This window comes from Leopardus geoffroyi, chromosome C1 (assembly GCF_018350155.1).
Source record: "Leopardus geoffroyi isolate Oge1 chromosome C1, O.geoffroyi_Oge1_pat1.0, whole genome shotgun sequence".
Taxonomy (NCBI): Eukaryota; Metazoa; Chordata; class Mammalia; order Carnivora; family Felidae; genus Leopardus; species Leopardus geoffroyi.
The window spans coordinates 135873168-135894841 of record NC_059328.1 but is presented as its reverse complement, the minus strand read 5'-3'; the positions used below and the strand labels follow the sequence as shown (position 1 = coordinate 135894841).

At 39.0% G+C, this 21674-nt stretch overlaps 1 long non-coding RNA gene across 2 annotated transcripts; it reads right to left on the bottom strand.

Moving 5' to 3' along the window:
* Positions 1 to 3602: 3602 nt before the first annotated feature.
* On the bottom strand, positions 3603 to 19680 carry LOC123598894. Of its 2 annotated transcripts, XR_006712861.1 has the most exons (5): positions 19597 to 19680; positions 14514 to 14740; positions 13446 to 13533; positions 6122 to 6222; positions 3603 to 5202 (listed from the first exon to the last, which is right to left on the bottom strand). It is a non-coding gene; the product is annotated as an uncharacterized LOC123598894 (long non-coding RNA). The 2 variants fall into 2 exon arrangements; XR_006712862.1 differs by lacking the exons at positions 14514 to 14740; positions 19597 to 19680 and adding an exon at positions 13915 to 14312.
* Positions 19681 to 21674: the final 1994 nt, after the last annotated feature.

The following is a 21674-nucleotide window of genomic DNA, read 5'->3' as shown; positions in this document are numbered from 1 at the left end:
AGTTTTATGTAACCAACATAAGGTGGTATACACTATGTAGAATTCATCCAATATGATTTCAAACATATTTTTTTACTCTGGCTATTCAGACATAAAGTTGCTGCTAAAATAGTTTAGACTAAAATGGTAGCCTGTGGCATTGGCCATATTAAAGCTCAGAAAGTCTGTGAAAGAAAACAGGTGAGAACTATGATTTTACTAATCAATTCAGACACCGGCGTAAACCAGTGCTGCTGAGGTCCTGCAAAAGGAACACCTTCCAGAAGGAACCACTGAAGACCCTGCGGTTAGCAAATTGTAAGGACTGAAAATTCTACAGAGTTCACAGTGCTTGATATTTGTGTAGTTCTTTTCATCTGAAGGTACCAAGGTGCGGGATAACTATTAACTCACAGATTTTGTCACTGTCGGTAGCACTTGGAGTTTGTAAACTCGGGCTTGAAGTCAGAATTACTCCCTCATTCCATTTTCCTTCATTCCAGGACAAAAGCAAGTTTTACTTTCCCATGCAAAGTTTGAGTATGAATACAAAGATAAAACACCCGTGAAGTTCAAATTTCTGGCCCCCTGTTTCTCAGAATCCATTCACTGTTTTAGACTGAAAACAAAATTCAGGTGGGGGGAGGGACGAAATAAGTGAAGGAGATTAAGAGGTACAAACTTCCAGGTATAAAAGATATAAGTCACAGGGATGAAAAGCACAGCAGAGCGAATACAGACAACAATGTTCACAGCCACATACCTGAAGTAACAGCCCAGGCAAGGTCGGTCGGTAGGTAAACCTTGTAAACAGGATGAATGACCATGCAACTAATGTTCCACAGCAACCTGTCACCGGTCATGGCAAGCACCTGGATCTTGCTAAAAAAAATCCCTGAAATGAAATCCTTGAGAGGTTTCCCAGCAACACAGCAAGTAGACTTCATCTTGAAGATTCTCTGTAGTGTAATCCAAAAATGGTTTTTGAATTTACCAAATGAAATTCTACTCCCCTAGAGCACTCGTTTCTCCCAAATGCCGTAACGGTCTTCAAAGTGTAAATGGGCTGGTGGGATTATAGTTCATTGGACTTTAGGTTATGAATTACATGTTATAATTACTTCTGTGATACATTATAGAATCCTTCAGTTTTCCAGAGAGTTTACTGGCAAGAAATACATGTGAAATAGTGTTGTGCCACTTCTCAGAGGGTTCTGGATCATCAGTAGGATAACCCTCCATCAGGACTAAAACTTCATTGCTCTCTAGTCACAGTTGTATCTAACCAAGGAGATAACTCACTGCCTAATCTTTGCTACTCAAAGTGCAGTCTGTGGATCAGCTGCACTGACATCACCTGGGTGCTTGTTAGAAATGCAGGATCTCAGACCCCAACCCAGACCTACTGAGCTATCATCCACATTTTAACGAGATCCTAGATGATTCTTTAGAACACTAAAATTGGAGAAACACTGAGCTAACAAATAAATATATATAAAGTACAGAATGTCTTTCTGTATTCTAAACACTCTTATAGGAGCTTAAATGCATTTACTTAATTAACCCACACAATAAACTCATAAGGTAAGTGTAAAGACCACAGTTTTATAGATACAGGCAAAAACCTACTTCACATATGTAAGAGATGCTCAAAATGGTATTATGAGTGGAATTGGTTTCTTTCCTGACACTCCACTAATGGGCACACAAAGGTTCTTTAGGAAAACTCTGTGGACATCCATGGTGACCTTGGTCTGTCATTCCTCACTTAAAACCTTCCATTCTTGGGGCGCCTGGGTGGCGCAGTCGGTTGAGCGTCCGACTTCAGCCAGGTCACGATCTCGCGGTCCGGGAGTTCGAGCCCCGCGTCAGGCTCTGGGCTGATGGCTCAGAGCCTGGAGCATGTTTCCGATTCTGTGTCTCCCTCTCTCTGCCCCTCCCCCGTTCATGCTCTGTCTGTCTCTCTCTGTCCCAAAAATAAATAAACGTTGAAAAAAAAAATGTAAAAAAAAAAACCTTCCATTCTTGGGGGAAAAACACAATTGACACAGAAACCAGGCAAGATAATCATCCCAGAATTGTGGAGAAGGATACTTTTGGAAAAATTGCAAGCTCTACAAAGAGCAGATGAATTTCCCATCTCAGCTTTCCCTTCCTGACAAGGTGTGCCTTACCTTGAAATGTGAGACCACCAACCTATTCTTTTTTAAAATATTCTTTGCATTACTAAACATATTGAAAAACTAGAAGGTGGGATTTTTTTTATTTGTTATTCCTGGTAATGGTCCATGATTAAAATAATTTCAGAATAAAACTAAAATAAACCTTATGACTCCAGCACAACACAGAGATAGAGACAGAGAGACAGAGAGGAAGGAAGGAAGGAAGGAAGGAAGGAAGGAAGGAAGGAAGGAAGGAAGGAAGGAAAAGGAAAATTCCAAATCAGATTGTCTTCAAAAAATTAAAATCATCACCTTTAACAATGCATGAATAAAAGCAAAAAAAAAAAAGTGCACCATATGTGGGGCATCTGGGTGGCTCAGTGTGTCAAATGTCCAACTTTGGCTCAGGTCATGATATCACGGCTCATGAGTTCAAGTCCCACATTGGGCTCTGTACTGATAGTGTGGAGCCTACTTGGGATTCTCTCTCTCTCCCTTTGTCTCAAAATAAATAAATAAATAAACTTAAAAAAAGAGTCTGTTTCTCGGTTTGTCTCTTTTTTTCTTTTGCTTGTTTTGTTTCTTAAATTCCACATATAAGTGAAATCATATGGTATTTGTCTTTGACTTATTTCACTTAGCGTAATACCCTCTAGATCTGTTCATGTTGTTGCAAATAGCAAGGTTTCTTGTTTTTTTGTGGTTGAAAAATATTCCATTGTATATAAGGCCCATTTCTTCTTTATCCATTTATCTATCAATGGACACTTGGGCTGCTTCCATAGTTGGGCTATTGTAAACAATGTGGCTATAAACATCAGGGTGCATGTACCCCTTTGAATTAGTTTTTTTGTATTTTGGGGGTAAATTTCCAATAGTGCAATTCCTGGATTGTTGGGTAGTTCTATTTTTAACTTTCTGAGCAAACTCCATACCGTTTTCCACAATGGCTGCACCAACTTGTATTCCCACCAACAGTGCACAAGTGTTCCTTTTTCTCCACATCCTTGCCAACACTTGCTGTTTCTTGTGTTTTTGATTTTAGCCATTCTGACAGGTGGGAGGCAGCATCTCATAGTAGTTTTGATTTGTATTTCCCTGATAATGAGTAACACTGAGCATCTTTTCATGTGTCTGTTGGACATCTGTATGTCTTCTTTGGAGAAATGCCTGTTCATGTCTTCTGCCCATTTTTTAATTGGGCTATTTGCTTTTGGGGTGCTGGGTTGTATCAGTTCTTTACATATTTTGGGTACTAACCATTTACAGGATATGTCATTTGCAAATATCTTCTCCCTTTCAGTAGGTTGTCTTTTCTGGTGATTGTCTTAATAATATTTTCTTTCTCTAATTTGCTTTATTATAGAGAATATAATATATAATACATACATCATATATGATATGTGTTGGTTAGCTTTTTATGTTATTGGTAAGGCTTCCAGTCAACATTAGGCTATTAATAATTAAGTTTCTGGGGAGTCAAAAGTTTTACACAGCTTTTCCACTGCCCAGGGCATGGGTACCCCTACCTCCCTGTGTTGTTCAATGGTCAACTGTTTTTTTTCTCTTACTTGACATAAGCCATTTGCTATGGAATTTATTGAATTAAAACAATGACCAGAATCTGTTCTTTGAGGATTTGCACTCTTGCTTTTATTCCGCTAACATAATAGTTACTAATAGAAAATTTATTACCTAGAATACAAATACTAAAAGTCTCTCACTTATTAGAATGAGCACTATCAATACAATGGAAAGTCTAATTTTTGTATTTATCACTGGACTTCATTCTAGACCCCCTGTAAGATCATCGTATTGTTTTGATTGGTAAACGACAAAAGGTACAAACACTCAGCAATTTCCTCACTTACCTTTAAGTTACTATTTATCAACATTTTCTCTGTTGCTCTAAAGCAATCATGAGATGTATGTAGAAAGATTCAATACCACATATTTTACACTTCTGTGTTTTATTCTAATATTTAACCTATGAGAATTTTCTTCATATCATAATAATTGCTAGATTTGAAGCAAAAATTCTCCATCTTGATTTTCATTTTCTGCCCATCCTAACTTTCAGATTAAACTCTAAGCATCAACCACAATTACTGCTGACATCTTTGTATCAATGAGCCTCTGTGATTTTTATGCAAAGCCTGAAAACTTCACCCAGGGTGTCATTAAATTAGGCAAGGTTGATTTTCCTCTGTGTTTACTAACTGAAGCACATAGTCTCTGATCTTAGAAGTTCATGCCTGGCTAGGCAGTCATGCCCAGTTTTCACAATTTATCATTTGTTGTAATGGCTTTTTTTTAAATCTCGATAAAATATCCTGTCTCTTTCACATGAATATCCTTTACCTGGATAAGCAGAAGAAAAATAACACTTGTTTAAAATTAATTTCTTACTTTTCCCTCAGCGCAGTGCATCTAAAGAAGCAAAACTTATTGAATTAAATTTAATGACATAATAAATTCTTCCTTTCTGACAATACTGTGGTTTAATTCATAAGTGCACTTTAAGCTTTTGCCTTTAGCATCTGATGGGTCATTAGTCTGTACGTAATCCAGCAGGCGGACTCCTCAGAGTCTAAACTCCATCAGCAAGCACCAAATCAGTAGTTTCTGAAATATGACTTGTAGGTCAAATGTCCTGAAAAAGAGTGCCTTGGGCATCCCAGATGGAGAATAGGGCATGACAAGCAACAAACTGGGACAGAATTTGATGCGGACACTCACTAAAGACTCCATTCATTCTAACTCACTAAACAACTCTTCTCCAAATGATTTGACTCTTACTCTCGATGTCTCTAGCCAGTAGGTCATACAATGAAATTGGCTGCTACGTGCCAACAGGCTTAACATACATGTCATCAAGTTGAACATATTCTAATCACATTTTGCCCCGAGAACCTTTGTCTAATATCACAAAACAATCCATGGAATCGCTGTCAGTCATCCCAGACCAAAACAAGCTGATTGCTGCACATCACCCCTACATCGGGAAAATGCTCTCTGCTGGGTCAAATAGTCGCTTTTTTCCTGAAAGCATCTTCTCATGCTGAAAAATAGAAATACAGATCCCATTAACATTTTTTTCCCAGAATTTCACATAAGATTTGGGAAAACCATTTTTCCACCCTAACTTTAACAGCTTAAATAGCTAACCTATCCAATCTACTGTAGTTCTGCCAAAGTGTTGCATTCATTTATTCACTTGGATGGTGCTAGATACTGGAAAAAGTCCCTTCCATCAAGAGTTAAACAGGTTATCTTGGATAAGTAATGTAATAGTGTACTTTAGACATCATCATCATCATCATCATCTCATCATTATTATGATCATCTTATGTTTAAATTCTTTAAGTAAAGAATTTAACGTAAAACAAAACTGGACACTAGATACAATTGAGACCTAACATTATACATGAAGCAATGGGAAAAAAACCCATCCTCCTCCCAAATGGAATTTTCAACATTCTATAAAAGCATCTTGTCTCACCTCATCATGGTGAGGAAGTTCCTAGAGGAACTTGAGAGGAAGACTAGACCCAATAGTTGAATTAAATCACTTTGTTTAGAAATGTTAAAGCCAGCATCTAAAACTGCTGGTTGTCCATGTCCCCATGAGCAGAGAGAGAAACAGTGAGGGTCATAGGAGCAGGAAAGATATAGAGGACTTGGATCCCGAAAGAAAGGAAATTGCTGAGAGAATGAGAAGGGAGAGAGAAAAAGACTCTGAAAGAGAAGTGAGTAGAGACAGAAGCAAGAGGGCAGGAGAAGCAAGAAAGGAAGAGCAAAAAGAGAAGAGAAAATGAAGAGTAGGTAGGAGGAAGAAGAAATGGGAAGAGAACTAAACTAGGGCACGTACACCTAAATCCATGAAATTAACACATTGAAAATAATCCCGTGTCTCCTTATAGAGAGAAGAAGGGGTTGGATCAAGTGGGATAGCTTCATACATAAGAAAGCCAACTGACCTGTGATGGTAGGCAGCTTCTCAAATGGCTCCTACCTCCTGATATTCACATTCTGTATCATCCCCTCCCACTGGTAGGGGGCTGGACCTAGTGACTCACTTCTAATGGACAGAACACAGTAAAAGGGACTCAATAGCACTTCAAGATTAAGTTAGAAAAAAAGCTCTGGCCTCCACCTTGTCTGTCCTTTCTTACTCTCTGTCATTTACCCCCTCTGAGGGATATCAGCTGCCATATTGTGAGCTGCCCTATGGAAAGGGCCATGTAATATGGGACTGAGGATGGCTTCTGGCCATCAGCCAGTAAAGAAATGGGGTTCTCAGTCCAACAACTCCCCAGGAACTAAACCCTGCCGACAACTACCTAAGTAAGTTTAGAAGTTAATCCTCCCTCAACCGAGCCTTTAGATGAGACTGCAACTCTGCCTAACACCTGGATTATAGATTTGAGAAGTCTTTGAGACAGCAGCACCACCCAAGCACCCCTCAGATTCCTAATCCACAGAAACTATGACATAATAAATATTTCTTATTTTAAGCTGCTATTTTTTATGATAACTTATTACACATCAATGGATAACCAATATACACATTTATATGAATTTGACCACTTTGCCCCAGATTAACTCGAGATTAGTGGGTGGATTGCTCAGGCAGCCCAAATAAATTTAATAACAGAATTATGAAGATCCAGCCTATAAGAAACTTAAGAACATGACTTAAATTAATCAGCAAATCTCACTCACGTTTCACACAGACACCTGAGTTTGAGCACCAACTACAGGCCAGGTACTTACTACCTAGGAGATAATGGCGTCATTCAACCTCTCTGAGACAGTCTTCATATGTGGAAAATGGGGCTAATAATTATCCCTGCTTGTCATGCCTGCCATGAGATTGACTTTAGTTCATGTAATTGAAACTACTTTGGGAATTATAAAGTCGGTCATAAAATAAGTACTTAGAAGACTACTGCAGTCCCACTCAAGGGATTTTTCTGGGCTAATAACATTTTAAATATTTGCAACTCCTGAAAAAGTATTTCCTCTTTTTTATGAGGCAAAAGATAGAATCTCTATAGTTCTTAAGCTTTGCCACAACTGAAAACATCTTAAGTTCTCATTCTGTTTTTTCCAAATACATATCAACATCCATCTTAAAACTAGTCATTTCTTATGTATTGAATTTTTTAATGTTTTTTTAATTTTTATTTTATTTTGGGGGGAGTGAGAGACAGAGACAGAGTACTAGTGAGAATGGGCAGAGGGAGACGGAGACACAGAATCCAAAGCAGGCTTCAGGATCTGAGCTGTCAGTGCAGAGCCCGACACAGGGCTCGACCTCATGAATCAGGAGTTCATGACCTGAGCTGAAATTGGATGCTTAACCGACTGAGCCACTCAGCCTCCCCTCTTTATTTTGAAAGGTGTATGTCTTAGGTGACTGCTCTAGACACAGACTGAGATAGGAATTCTTGTTGGAAAGATTTTTTTTTTTTTTTTTTGAGGAACATTTGTAGAAGAAGGAGAGAGAAGAAAGAGGGAAAGAACACTAGACAAGCTCGGCCAAAGAACAGCTCAGCTGACACCATGGAGAAGCTCTGGAGTACAAATCGCAACCCAGCATTGGGTCCACCTTGAGGCTGAAAGGCTGGCCTTTGCAAGCTTCCTCCTTCCCAGGCAGTCATTGATCAGAGGGCAATTCTCCAGAGAAGGAGACAGTGCTGAGTTTACCAGCCACACTCAAACAGCCAGGAGAACACGTAGCAGCCACTAAAGAGGATCCTGGGTAGGGTTCCACTACAGAGTACATGTAGCATCCTTTCTCATGGTATTTTATCATCATTTCTGCAAAGAAGTCTTGATACGCTAAGCTTTTCAGCATTGATCACTTTTACACCAGCTGTGTTAAATGAGACAGAAGAAGGAGCAGTGTAGAAAAATAAAGATTTGTCTTTAATCAGAGTTGTAAAATGTAATTCAGCTCAGATTAAAAAAGAAAGGGAGTCACCAGGAGATCTTTTTTCTCCTAAAATATAGACATTAAGAAATATATATAAGAGATACTTAACCAAGGCTGAGGCAAGGAGAAGACCTGGAGAGTAATGGTTGCTTAGTAAGCCCAAGTGGGAGAAGGGTCTGGGGAGATGAATGAGAGGAGAAGGGAGAATGTGAAGGGTTTGAACTCATGTCCCTGAGAGAAGCAAAGGCAAAAAAAAGTCCCCAAAAATAAAATAAAAATTATTTTATTATTATTCATGGGAGGGACAGGCGAGGAGGGAAAGGGAGAAGAAGGAATGATGACTTCAAAGACAAGATATTTCAACCAGTTTGGAATCACAGATGTATCCTAACTACCTCTCCTGCCAAAGCACACCTCCTGTCAAGCTTTCCTCTGTTTCTCCAATCTGACATGGCCCACTTTTTTCCTTACAAACTGTTTACATTTGAAAAGCTCAATCATGAAACAGAAGATGGTAAAACTTCTGTTTACCCAATGGTTATTACTCACACTTGAGCTGAAGCTTCCTGAAATATTGTTGCTCTTGGTTGCATTTTTGGGGGTATTTGTCGGAAAATGTATTTTGACAACAGTTGCCTAGAAGAAATTCTCGAGCTTCAGAATGCATGAGAGGATTTACGGAGGAACTCAAATGAAAAAGTAGAATCTGGGGTTTATACGCTGTACAGGGCTCCCAGCCTTCCCTTCTCCCAGCATGGATGCATGATCACTGCCAACCCTCGTTTGTGTTTCTGACATTAATGAATTTTGGCTTTTTTAGTATATCTGAAAAAAAGATTGGAGATTCCCATGAATAAAACACTACAGTGGCAATAATATTTCAACTAGGATTCAGTCTCTTTCCATCATTCTCAAACATAGGTTACCAGTTTTTAAAACTATTTCAGCTAAGGAATGTTTATGTACGATAAAACTAAATGTAAACGTGGGTTTAAGGTGATTGCCCAGTTGCTTTATATAACAAAATCTCTGCTGGTTTTCAAACTTATATTGAAACAGTATGCTAGTTCTGTTCTAACAGTATATAAAGATACTGGCTTTCCTAGATACATAAGCAAAGTCTTTTATGAGCTCATAAAGGCCAGACTTCGGAATATTTAAGTATTGGGTAATTCATAGAACAATATCTTTAGTCATTCAGCTAACGTAGAAGGCAACCACAATTTATTCTTCTTAGATCTCTTCCTCTCATTTTTTTTTTATATTCTTAGGAGGTGAAAGGTATTTAGAAAAGACCTAAATACATTTTTTACTATTATTGAACTATCAAAGAGGTGCTCTCTTGTGGGACTCCCTTCTCTTCCTCACTCTGTGTATGTTAACCCACTTCAGAGACAATGGTGAGATGAACCCAAAATGCCAACTGACTATTTGCATTATAAATGGAGGCACAAAAGGATATTTTAAAACTGTTGGTTGATCTGGCATATCAAAGATTTCTTTCTAAGCTATTTCAGTGACTGCATTGAAGCAAACTGAAAGCAATGGCTTAAAAGGGGCCAAAAAAAAAAAAAACATTAAAAAAAACCATCTTATTTCCATGGAAAAATTCAGTTTACTCTCCTAACCTCCCTGCCTTTTGAATTACTTCTCTTTCTTACCCTCTTCTCTATTTGCAGGACTCAACAAGGAAGGAATCTGCAGTTCTCTGAATTCAAGTGTTAAGCCGGTTCTCTCTGGAGTGCAATCTGTTTTCCTTGCCTTGTTAAATCTGCACTCAAACTTCTAGCAAATAGCCTAACATCCATTTTTTGTTCCATTGAGCTAATTACCAATATTGTGGCTCTGATTCTACACATGTGTATACCATTTCCCTCTGTTTCATAAAGCACCTAACAGAATTATAGGTCATTAGTGTGTCTACCTGAGAGCCAATACAAGGGAAATAAACAAAAATTAAACAAAAAGTCTCCACGTCTTAACAATTGCTACAGCCTTCTGAACTTCTTCTTTGACCCTCATCGATCTGTGGTTTTGTTTTCTGTTTTCAAAATGGAGGCCAGGGCCTTCCTAAGAATCATGGGAAAGTCGAACTGGGCTGCAGACAGGTGGTGTTTCAATTTGACTAAATAACCACTGAACATGGTACAGTCCTCCATGGAAGAGGCCAAGTTTGCCATGTGGTAGTGGCAGTGCCTGTGGAAGGAACTGGACTTCTCCTTTTTAGCAGTATCTTGGGAAAGTAGAGATGTAAGGGCTGATGACTGTTCATGGGCTCATAGGATGGAGAAATAGGCAATGCTCACAGAATAGGAAATCTCATTATCGGAACACTAGGGGGAAGGCAAAGTACTTTGGTCAGCAAATTCTTAGGAGTAAAATACACACTATTACTAAATTGGTCTATACAACAAGGTATCTCTAAAATGAAAAGTTATGCCCATATTTGACCATTGGTCATTTCCAAGTATTATTTTAACTATGTGCTCTCTAAGGAAGTTATCCTATCTGCCTCTCATTTGACAGTGCTAGACTATTTATACTAAATTAGTTGAATATCTGATGTGTGTGCACCTACAATATCAAACTCCTATAAAACTATGCCAAATTTTGCTTCTTATCACATTTTATTGTACTTTATATTGATAGGAAAATAGTTCATGTGGGAACAGATATCAGTCTCTTTGTTCTGATTTTTGTTTAATGTAGCAAATTTTCCTGGATATGAAATGTTGAGGACACAGAACTCCGGTTATAAGTCCACCAACTATTTCAGTGTTATTCACTGGAAATACATACAAACTGACCCCCAACCCTCTGAACACCCACCGCACCACACACCCTGACTACCACCCAAACAAAGACAAGAACAAAAAGGAAATAACAAGATATCACCGTAGATTCAATAAAATAGTATTAAGATTACATTTTGGATAACACTGAAGAAGGGAGATGCTAGCATTGCCATTTAACAATATGGAGCTTGTTAGACCAGGGATACATCTGTCTCTAATAAGTTAGGGGCTATAGTACGTAATCATTTTAGCTTCACAATGAAATTCATTTCTTTAGGGTGGTTAGATACTTGATTTGAAAAACTACTGTCTAGTCTTGAACTATAATGTAAAACGTGCTTCCCAATTAAGCTTAGAATACCTAGTTATCTGTCAAATTATTTTGGCATTTTATTTTTATTTATATTGATCTGTCAGCATTGTTTTTAACAAATCGGACCATCGGAAAGACACCCATGTGCCACTAACTTTGGTATCGTACCTAGCTAAATTCAAGCCACAATATGAGCTTCAACTGTGAATTCTGAATGCATTTATTCATTGTCTATCAATTTGCCAACCTTTCTAAAGTGCAAGTTCATAAAAATCATAGAAATTGATATTTTCTTGAAGCTGCATAAAGCTTCAAATTATATTTGGCAATAGCTCATTCTAGAGGAAAACTTTAGTAATATTCTATCATTGCCACATATTCCTGTGCCCGCGTTAGAAACACCTCTGTATCTCTCCCTTTCTGACACTACCTCTTACCTACTTCCTCCAGAGTTATGAGACAAGGCCACGTTATAATGACCTTTGCTATATTTCACTAAGACTTCCTTCTGGTCTTGCCACTAAGTCTTCCTGAAAACACATCTCCTTTAAATTCTCCACCTAAATTTCTCAGGGGAAGTCTACCTGACAGTAATAAGGAAACAAATAAAAATCCAAAGGAGGCCAGAACCAGTATATTTGAACAACTCTGCTCTAGTCTCAATCCGGTTGGCGTTTCTGTAAATTGTCTTTCTCACAGACTTCCTAATCGATATAATTTACAAGTGTATTTAGTATCATTTCTTAAGATTCCATATATATCAGAAGTCAAAATGTGACCTGTAAATCTTTATACTTAAACAACTTTTTTTAGCAAATACACAGCTATTGGAAATAGCTATGATATTTTCTGTATTTAAACATGGTAGAGGGGCGCCTGGGTGGCGCAGTCGGTTAAGCGTCCGACTTCAGCCAGGTCACGATCTCGCGGTCCGTGAGTTTGAGCCCCGCGTCAGGCTCTGGGCTGATGGCTCAGAGCCTGGAGCCTGTTTCCGATTCTGTGTCTCCCTCTCTCTCTGCCCCTCCCCCGTTCATGCTCTGTCTCTCTCTGTCCCAAAAATAAATAAACGTTGGAAAAAAATAAAAAAAATAAAAAAATAAATAAACATGATAGAAGGAAAATTTGCTCATAGAAAAAGACCCACTCCTGCCCATCCCTCCACCTAGGGAAGAAACACATGTTATGGATGGAAACATTTAATTGGACAAACACAGACACATGCTAAATCCCATGAAATACAATAAGCTCAGGCTGATTATTAATGATAAATGTCTTATTGTTCATTTCTAACTGGGTCTGAAAAAATCCTGGATTTCATTTAATCTCTGCTGGTACTAAAAAAAATTCAGAAAGCAATGAATTCTAAGGACAGTCCATGTTGCAAGAAAGGCTGCTTTCAGTGTGCCGGATAAAAACGACCACCCCTCCCCCACATCAGGTTCAGATACACCGGAGTGGGTTTTCCTGTTATTCTGACACACGCCTTTCTTCCCATATTAACAATAAAAGTTTGGTGTGCTATCTTACTGCAGAAGTTCCTTCCTGAGTACAAGCATGTCTTATCTGTTGAGAAATTCTGACACCAGGTAGATAGTTGTTTATGTCAAAAAGCATCTCTTGGGCAGATAACTGAGTGTTTTAAGAACCTAGATAAATGAGCAAGTTCTCTGTGCAAATATACAAAACACTGCGAATATAAGGCGGCTTTTTTCTGGAAAGACTATTATGCATTTCGTTGATGGATATTTCTACATACTACCCTGTCATGACCACGTTGTAAGGCTCTCCAACACTTGCCCACCCCCACGAACCTCAATCCAGTTTGCCTTTGCTCAGTTTCTACAATCTCGCCAATACTAAAATAGTGATTGCTCTCCCCTAAATACTTCTTGCTTTCTCCTACTCTCTCACACAGGGATCATGCTAAGGGGGTCCACACAAACCACCTTTGCTCTTTCCCTCCATCTCAGCCAGGGCTGAAAGTTAGCAGGTGCTGTTGACCTTCCCCCCACATCAGCTTGCTGATTTTCCGCCACTCTGTTCCTGCTGCTGAAAAGGGGTCAATCAGATAAACTAACTTAGGTTCATGGGTTAACACGTTACTGATTTATCCTTCCAGGTAACTAAATATCTTATCTAAATGTAAATGTACAATGGTTAGATAAGACCTCAATCACCCATTTGTTATTTCTTAAACGCTAAGTATGTGTTGAGCACTCTGCTGAGGTTACAAAGATGAATAAGAGAGTTCTCACCTTCCGGGTGCTCACAGTTCAGTGAAGTCAGCAGATATAAACACCGTGGTCAATGTAAATGCGGTGACAGGGACACGTACGGGATGTCCTGAGAAAACAGGGGGAAAATCAGGGTCACTCAGCTTTGTGAAAAGGAATGGGAGCCTTTTAGTCTTAAGTCTAAACGCCAAATAAATAATACAAGAATCATAAGGTCTGGACTGCGCTAAGGGGCCAACATTTTTAGTTACTTGTGTGCTGAATGTTAGGAGCCGCCTCAGACAAAACACTGTAGTCAGCCACTATGAGTTCTACGTCCTGAATCTGCTTCCTCATCTGTCCTCTTCTTTCCAAAGCCCCCTGCCCAAGTTCAGGGTCTCATCATCTACCTGGACTATGACCTCCCTATTGCCTGCGTTCTTCTAATTGGTCTCTGGCCTCCACACTGTTAGCTTATTGAATTTGCTAAAATGAAAAGTCCTTAACGCACCTGGTGGATTGGAGCAAGAGCCTGAAAAAGACGCCCAGAAGAAGTAACTCCTGACACGATACAAAAATGGTGAGTAGAGAAAAGTGAGAAGACCACTCCAGAGGAAGGACCAGCCTGAGCAAAATTACGGAGGTGGGGACACAGTGTGGTGTGAGTAGGAAAATATCTGAAGTCCTAACATTTGCATAAGGATAGACTCTGATTTGAATGACCCCAAGCCAATGGAAGAGATATTTTTAGTCAAGGGAGTCTTGGAGGACATTTAGTCAGCCCTCCTAAAGCGACAACTTCCTTTTTTGACACTGAGACCAGTCCTAACTTCAGAATTTCTCTTCCACTCACAAAACCTCTTCCAGAGACTGTGCTTCTTCTCCTTCCCCTAACTGAAGCTGCTCCATCCATCCCCTCAGATTTCATCGGTTCACATAATTCTTTATAACTATTTTGATATCATTCTCAATTATTCCTGCATCCCCCACCCCCCATTTTGGAGGCAGGAGACTTGAATGCTATTTCTCTCTCTTCTCCCTTTCAGAACACTTTAGAACTCTGTTGATTTGTATCTGACTTAGCATTTCATAAACAGAAGCAGAAATTACTTTTTGATAATTGTTTCCCAAGCAATACGATCAGAGGTGTCAGCCAAGTAATTCATGACAGGAGCGTAGTGTCCAAGGTCATCAGATATGAAACCGGCTACCACTTGAGAATGCTTACGATAGACCAGGTATCTTGCACCCATTGTCTCACTTAATCTTCACATCTTCATACCTTCATATTGTCACATCTTCACAATCTTCGTATTGTGACATCAGTATTATCACCCCTATTTGACAGATGAGAAAACTAAAGCTCAGAGAGATTAATTTAGCCAAGTTTTTCAACGTTCAATGAACAAATATTTACAGACACCCATATAATGGGGATCTGATGGTTAGTTAACACAAAACATGGTCCGTGCCCATAGGGAACTTACAGTCTAGCAAAGAAATCAGTCATTAAACCAACATCCACACAAATGAATGTGAAATTGTGCATTTGAGAGGTTTTAACCTGGTCAGGAGAGTTAAGAGAAAGTCTTATTGTGGAGGAGAGCTAAAGGTCACCAGGATTTAATCATGGGAAGAAAGGAGGGAAAATTCTTCCTCGTGTAACAGGGCAGAGTTGGGATGCAAACCTACATCCGTCTGACTTACAAGCTCGAGGTCCAAATATTTTTTAAATCCATGAGATCAAAATAAACAGTTTAAACACACACACAGCTCTCATTGGTCACTTTTGAAGAATGCTAGAAAATATGCTGAAACTGGTAAAGAGAGGGTTAAATCCAGTATTTATCCTGAGTTTTATGTACAAATTATAATGAATATATAATTCTTCAAATATTCAAGTAGGGGAAGTTTCTCTTAATAAAAATATTTCAGCTACTAGGATGAAAAGGAATTGATTATATTAATAAAATTAATATGGGACAACCTATAATGAAGAAATTAAACAGTAATCAATAATGGCTACTAATAGAACAAGAAAAAGGAGGCAATGAGACATTATTTTCTTCCTGATAAAAACACAGTACACATCTATGAAGAGTTGTCAAAAAAAAAAAAAAGAAAAGAAAAGAAATCTAATCATGTGTTTAAGTATCAATTTATAGAAAACTGAGGGGACTGAAGAACATGTGAAGAGGTAACATAGAAAGTTAATCATCAAAATCAGAAAATTCACGATTTTCTGATCAACAAACAACCCAGTTTCTTCATCAAATAGAGATTAGGGGGTGGGGGGAAAGAAAGAAAGATAGGACACCTATAGATTAAAAGAGACTGAAGAGACATACTCACCAATAGCTATTTATGAACTTATTAGGGTCCAGATTCAAACAAATTGTTAAATATCTATGTGTATGAGAAAATTGGAGAAATCTAAACTCTGACTCGATACTGAATAATAGTAAGGAATTTGGGGTAAATTTTTAGGTGTGTTAATGACATTGCAATTGCCTGTTAAATGAAGAGTTCTTAACGTTTAGAGATATATTGGAAAACATTTACAGATAAAATTATGTGAGAGATCTGCCCCAAAATAATCTTAGTAAAACAAGATTAAGTGAAGATATAGATGAAACAAGATTGTCCATGAATTGATTGTTGAATGTTCACAGGAACATGAGGATTCATTATACTCTTTACCACATTTTTGTGTACGTTTGAAATATATATTTCAGTAATGAATTTGACATAATTGCTTAATATAAGTGTTTTCTCTTTCCCGTGTTCCCCTCTGCCTCCTCCCTCAATCAGAAAAAGGGGTCATGTGAGCCATGGGGCTATCGTTGCTTTAATTACCATCCTCTCTCTTGCTGGATAAGGTAGGTCCGAACCAAAATGTAGTTTGGTCAACTCTGAAATTCGCTAGAAGACATGCCCTGATCCTAGGCAGCCTAAAAAGTGCACACCCTTCAAAACTATTTAGATTGCACCCTGTCACACCTCTTCCTCATTTTTCAACTTCACTTTTTACCATCCTGCATTTTGACATCATGGACATTTACAATTATCAGCAAGGACATAGTCCTTCTCCATAGTTACTGTAAGTTTACTTAGTGTTTACATAGAGAAGTCCAGAGTCAGTGGCATGAAAACTTTAGCCCTTAGAGACCTTTGGGTCCAGCTCCCTCAGTTCTCAGAGGCAGTAAGTTAGTCCCCAACAAGTGAGGGGACTTGCCCAAAGTACATGCTGAATAGAAGTGCCAGACCTGGGCACTTTAAAATGACAAACACGGTGTTTCTTTCTAATTCTCTAAAAACGGAGGACCCCTCAAGACTATGAACGTATGATTCGTTCTAGCCAATGTGTCCCCAAAATGGACAACCCTAAACAACATCGTTGACTCCCTTGGGGCCCCTCTGCTCCCCGGCATCGAGTGATAGCACTGACAATGAGCAGAGGCAGGTCCTGGCTTGGGCAGGACTCAGAGGCCTGAAGGCGCTGCCCAGCCACAGACAGGTCGTTCCATGAGCAGTGCACGATAGATCATGCTTTCTCACCCAGAAGAAGCCATCTACCCCTTCAGCCTACAATGTGGAATGCTTCTTTTCTTTTGACTTTCTCTTAGTCCTTGCATAGGTCCCTTGACTTTATTGATAGTTTCAAAAAGCCTTGTACATACCTATAAAAAAATTACTAGTGCACATTTAAAACCCTCTCTTCCTCTCTCTTGACACTAAACAGATACAAAATTGAACATTAACATCCTCAATTAGTGCTCTGGCATCGGTCATTCCTGAGCTGAAGCAATTGGATAAGTGACCACTGAAAAGAATGTTAACATTTCTTCTCTGTTAATTTCCCATAAATGCATAAAATTCTGCCATCCCATTCTGTAAGGTTTATAGTTTTCCAAGAAAACCATGCCCAAGAATAACAAGCGAATTGCCCAAGGTCTCAGAGGTGGTGAGGACATTGCCGAGAGCTAGGCCTCTAGCTGACCCCAAACCCACTCCTTTCACAGCACAATAGAGAGAAAAAGTACCATGGGAGTGTCTTTCGGGGCTCAGAGAAAGAACAATCTCCCCAGGAAAGGACCATCAAGATATTAAGGCCCTCTGTTAATTCCTCTTTGTGATCCTCCTGGAAAAGGCCAAAATAAGTTCTGTGCTTTTTAGAGAGAGCTGTAAAATGGCTGCAGGAGAACAGCCTCAAAGTGAACCTGATATTGGGTGTGTATAAATGGTTCATGACTCTGCTGTTTAGTGTACATGAGTCACCCAGAACACCGTGAGGCTCCAACATAAACCATGTCCTCAGGCCTCACCCTCAGCCCCTGCCACAGGCTTATTCACACATGATGTGCTAGCCTGGCACTCGAAACCCGCAGATCATCTGTGAGTCAGACCTCATTATGTGGAACACTTCAGACTTGCTATCCTCATGGTCGGCCATTATTTTCTTTCTCTCTCTCTCTCTCTCTCTCTCTCTCAGCTACGATGGAATTCACTGATCAAATAATTCATTCATTTTGCTAGACCCTCACTTTTTGAGGGAAATGGATGCATGCATATTTTCACATGTATTTCTAACAGAAAATGAGGAAATAAACAACAATATGGGTTTCTTGTTCATTTTCAGTTCTTCACAACATTCCACTAACCAGAGTAAACCTATCACTTGGGCATTCTATTATTAAAGGATTCACTTTAATCAATAATCACGCAGTATTTCTGGATAAAAACTGAGAGGAACCATTGGGCATGTGCTAGAGGTTTTTCTTTTGTTCTAGCTGCATCATTTAAATAGACTCTCTTTCCAGCTTCAAGATGCTATTTCATCTTCTTTTTTATTCTTTTTAAAAAATTTTTTTAATGTTTATTTACTTTTAGAGAGAAGGAGAGACAGAGTGCAAGCAGGGGAGGAGCAGAAAGAGAGGGAGACACAGAATCCGAAGCAGGCTCCAGGCTCCGAGCTGTCAGCACAGAGCCCGATGCGGGGCTGGAACCCACGAACCGTGATACCATGACCTGAGCAGAAGCCAGCTGCTTAACCGACTGAGCCACACAGGTACCCCTATCTTCTTTTTAAAGTACAGTTGACATATAATATTAATTTCAGGTATACAACATAGTGATTCAACATTTATATGAAATGACCACCCCTGGTGAGTCCAATTATCATGTGTTACCATACAAATTAATTGCATTATTGACTATATTCCTTAAGCTGGACTTTGCATCCACATGACTTATTTATTTTATTTTTTTAATGTCTTATTTTTATTTTTGAGAGAGAGAGACAGAGAGAGTAAAGGGAGGGCAGAGAGAGGGAAACACACAATCCGAAGCAGGCTCCAGTCTCCGAGCTATCAGCACAGAGCCCGAGGCAGAGCTCGAACCCACGAACCGTGAGATCATGACCTGAGCCAAAGTCAGACACTCAACGACTGGGCCACCCAGGTGCCCCTGACTTATTTTATAACTGGAAGTTTGTACCTCTTAATCTCCTTCACCTATTTTATCCCTCTCCCCATCCACCTCCCCTCTGGCAACCACCAATTTGTATCCATGAGACTGTTTCTGTTTTGTTCTGTTAGTTTTATTTTTTAGATGCCACATATAAATGGCAGGGGCTGAAGCTCCTGGTTGGGGGTGGGGGTGCCTGCCCCAGCAGTTCCACAGGGGAATATGGGGATGGAGAGAGCGGTGATGGCAATGTAGATGGGGAAGTCATAAATGTTACCCACCAACACCAGACCAGCTAGGTAGGAGAGTAAAACCAGTGGTGCCCACCAGTACTTCTGTTCCCAAAGAAAACTCCTACAGATCCTGCGCCTCTGGTACCTGCCCTAAAATTCGTCAGTGAGTCTCTTTCACATATGGCCCAAGTGCTTTTCCAACTGCTGCCTCTGCAGTGATGCTCAGAGTGAGGGAGTTTGTGTTCACACCCTTTAAGAGTAGTTTTGGTTTCCTATAGCCTTCCAGCTTTCCTGGACTTTGCCTCTGTTTTTCAAAGCCGGGTATTATGGGGACTCATCTTCCTAGTGGGAGCCCCATGGCTAGGGTACCCAATGTGGTGTTTGAACCCCTCACTCATCAGGGCGGACCTCCACATTGGTAATAACCCTCCTCCTTGTGGGTCGCCATGCCAGGGGTGTGCATCCCGACCAATCCACACCTCTGCCCCTCCTACCTGTCATGATGTGGCTCTTTCTTTATGTCTTTAGTTGTGGAAGACCTGTTCTGCTAGTCTTCAGGTCATTCTCAGAGATAGCTGAGATCCACACCTCTGCCCCTCCTACCTGTCATGATGTGGCTCTTTCTTTATGTCTTTAGTTGTGGAAGACCTGTTCTGCTAGTCTTCAGGTCATTCTCAGAGATAGCTGAGATCCACACCTCTGCCCCTCCTACCTGTCATGATGTGGCTCTTTCTTTATGTCTTTAGTTGTGGAAGACCTGTTCTGCTAGTCTTCAGGTCATTCTCAGAGATAGCTGTTCTATAGGTTGTTGTAGTTTTGGTGTGTCCGTGGGAGGTCAGCTTAGGATCTTCCTCCTCTGCCATCTTGATCCCTGATTATCTTCTTCACTGAATCATGGAAAGAAACATGGCAAGTGAGAGGGACAAGCTGTTACTTACGTAGCACAGGGTATGAAGCAGGACCAAAGGCACCGAGAAGAAGATATTCCACATATAGCTTCACCTAGAGGTGGTCAAAGGCTCTGGAGCCAGACTTCTGATTTCCAAGCCCAGCTCTGCTTTGCCCCTTGGCATATGTGTGATCTTCGCCATGTTACCTCTGTCGCAGCTTCTCTGTCAGTAAAATAACATCTACCTTATATGGCTTATTCTTATTAAAATAGTAGCATGAAGAAAATATAAATATATATACATATATGTATATATATGTATACACATATATATGTATACATATATGTATATGTATGTATACACATATATGTATATGTATGTATACATATATGTATATATGTGTATGTGTGTATACATATATATATATATACCATTATTTTGTCTTCAGAATACCTTGTCTTAAAACCATCTATGTCATTAATACGTAAACCATGACATTTAACCCATTAACCCATTACAACTAAGATGATCATAAAAGTGAATTTGGATAGCTTTGTTAATTACAAACTTGCTCCATATTTGATATCTGGAGTTGGAAAACAAAATTAGTTGGAAACTAGTAACCAAAGAAACCTCAATGATATCTTCAGGGAGTTTAAAATTATAATCTTTAATAATTGATCTTTTCATGTAATTCTATCTTAGATCTATGTCTAGGTATCTTTAACTTTTAGGTTCATGAGCTTATTTATCTTCTTGCTAAAGTTCAAAATCTAATTTCTAACACAGGTTACTTACTGTAATAAACTCTATGAGCTTTAAAATGACAAGTTGAAAGATACAATTTTTTAGAGTTATGAATTAATAGCCATATATGTCAAAGACTTTGAAAGTGCCAACTTTTTCATATTTATAGATATATTATTGAAATGATAAAAAATGAACTGCGGAAAGAGGAAAGAACTGAGAACCACATATAATGAATCAAACATACTTAACAAGACACGTACAGACACTTTGGTGTGCATCTCTTTTATTACGTTACATTAATCAAATACTGCTAAAGACATCCATCTGAGCAAAGTGTCACGATAATATTCTATGAAAACATTCTTTTGAAAAGAGTCCGTCCTGACAGCCATATCAACTATATTGTCTTAAGTGATTGTCAGACCCCCATTTCTCAGAAATTAAGACAATTTATGTGTATATCTTCTGAGCTCCCTTCTCTCCCTCTGCCTGCTGACTTCCACCCCACCCCCACCAAGGCTGGCTTTTTAAAAGAAAATAATTTAATTAGAGAAAACGCACAAACTCTGGCAATGACTCATAAAAATCTGGCTTGAAATGATTTAAGTTTTTGTTTGAAAGCATGATATCAATTCTTCTCATTTTTAAGGTTTCGCAAATTACAACAGAAAATTCTGATTATCTAGCAACACAATCAATCTGACCTTAAGAGGATTTTTTTCCCAATGTAACATAGTGATGATGATTGTACATAGTTATAATGAGCTATCTTTTCATTTTCATACTGATAAACTCCCTAAGTGTTGCACTTTTTATACGTAACTCTTCATAATGTATGTTTGGATTTCTCTGTTTAAAGTCTATTGTTTTCTATTAGAGTACTACTTTATAGAGAATGAAATCTATCACTTAATATCCTATTGAATATTGAG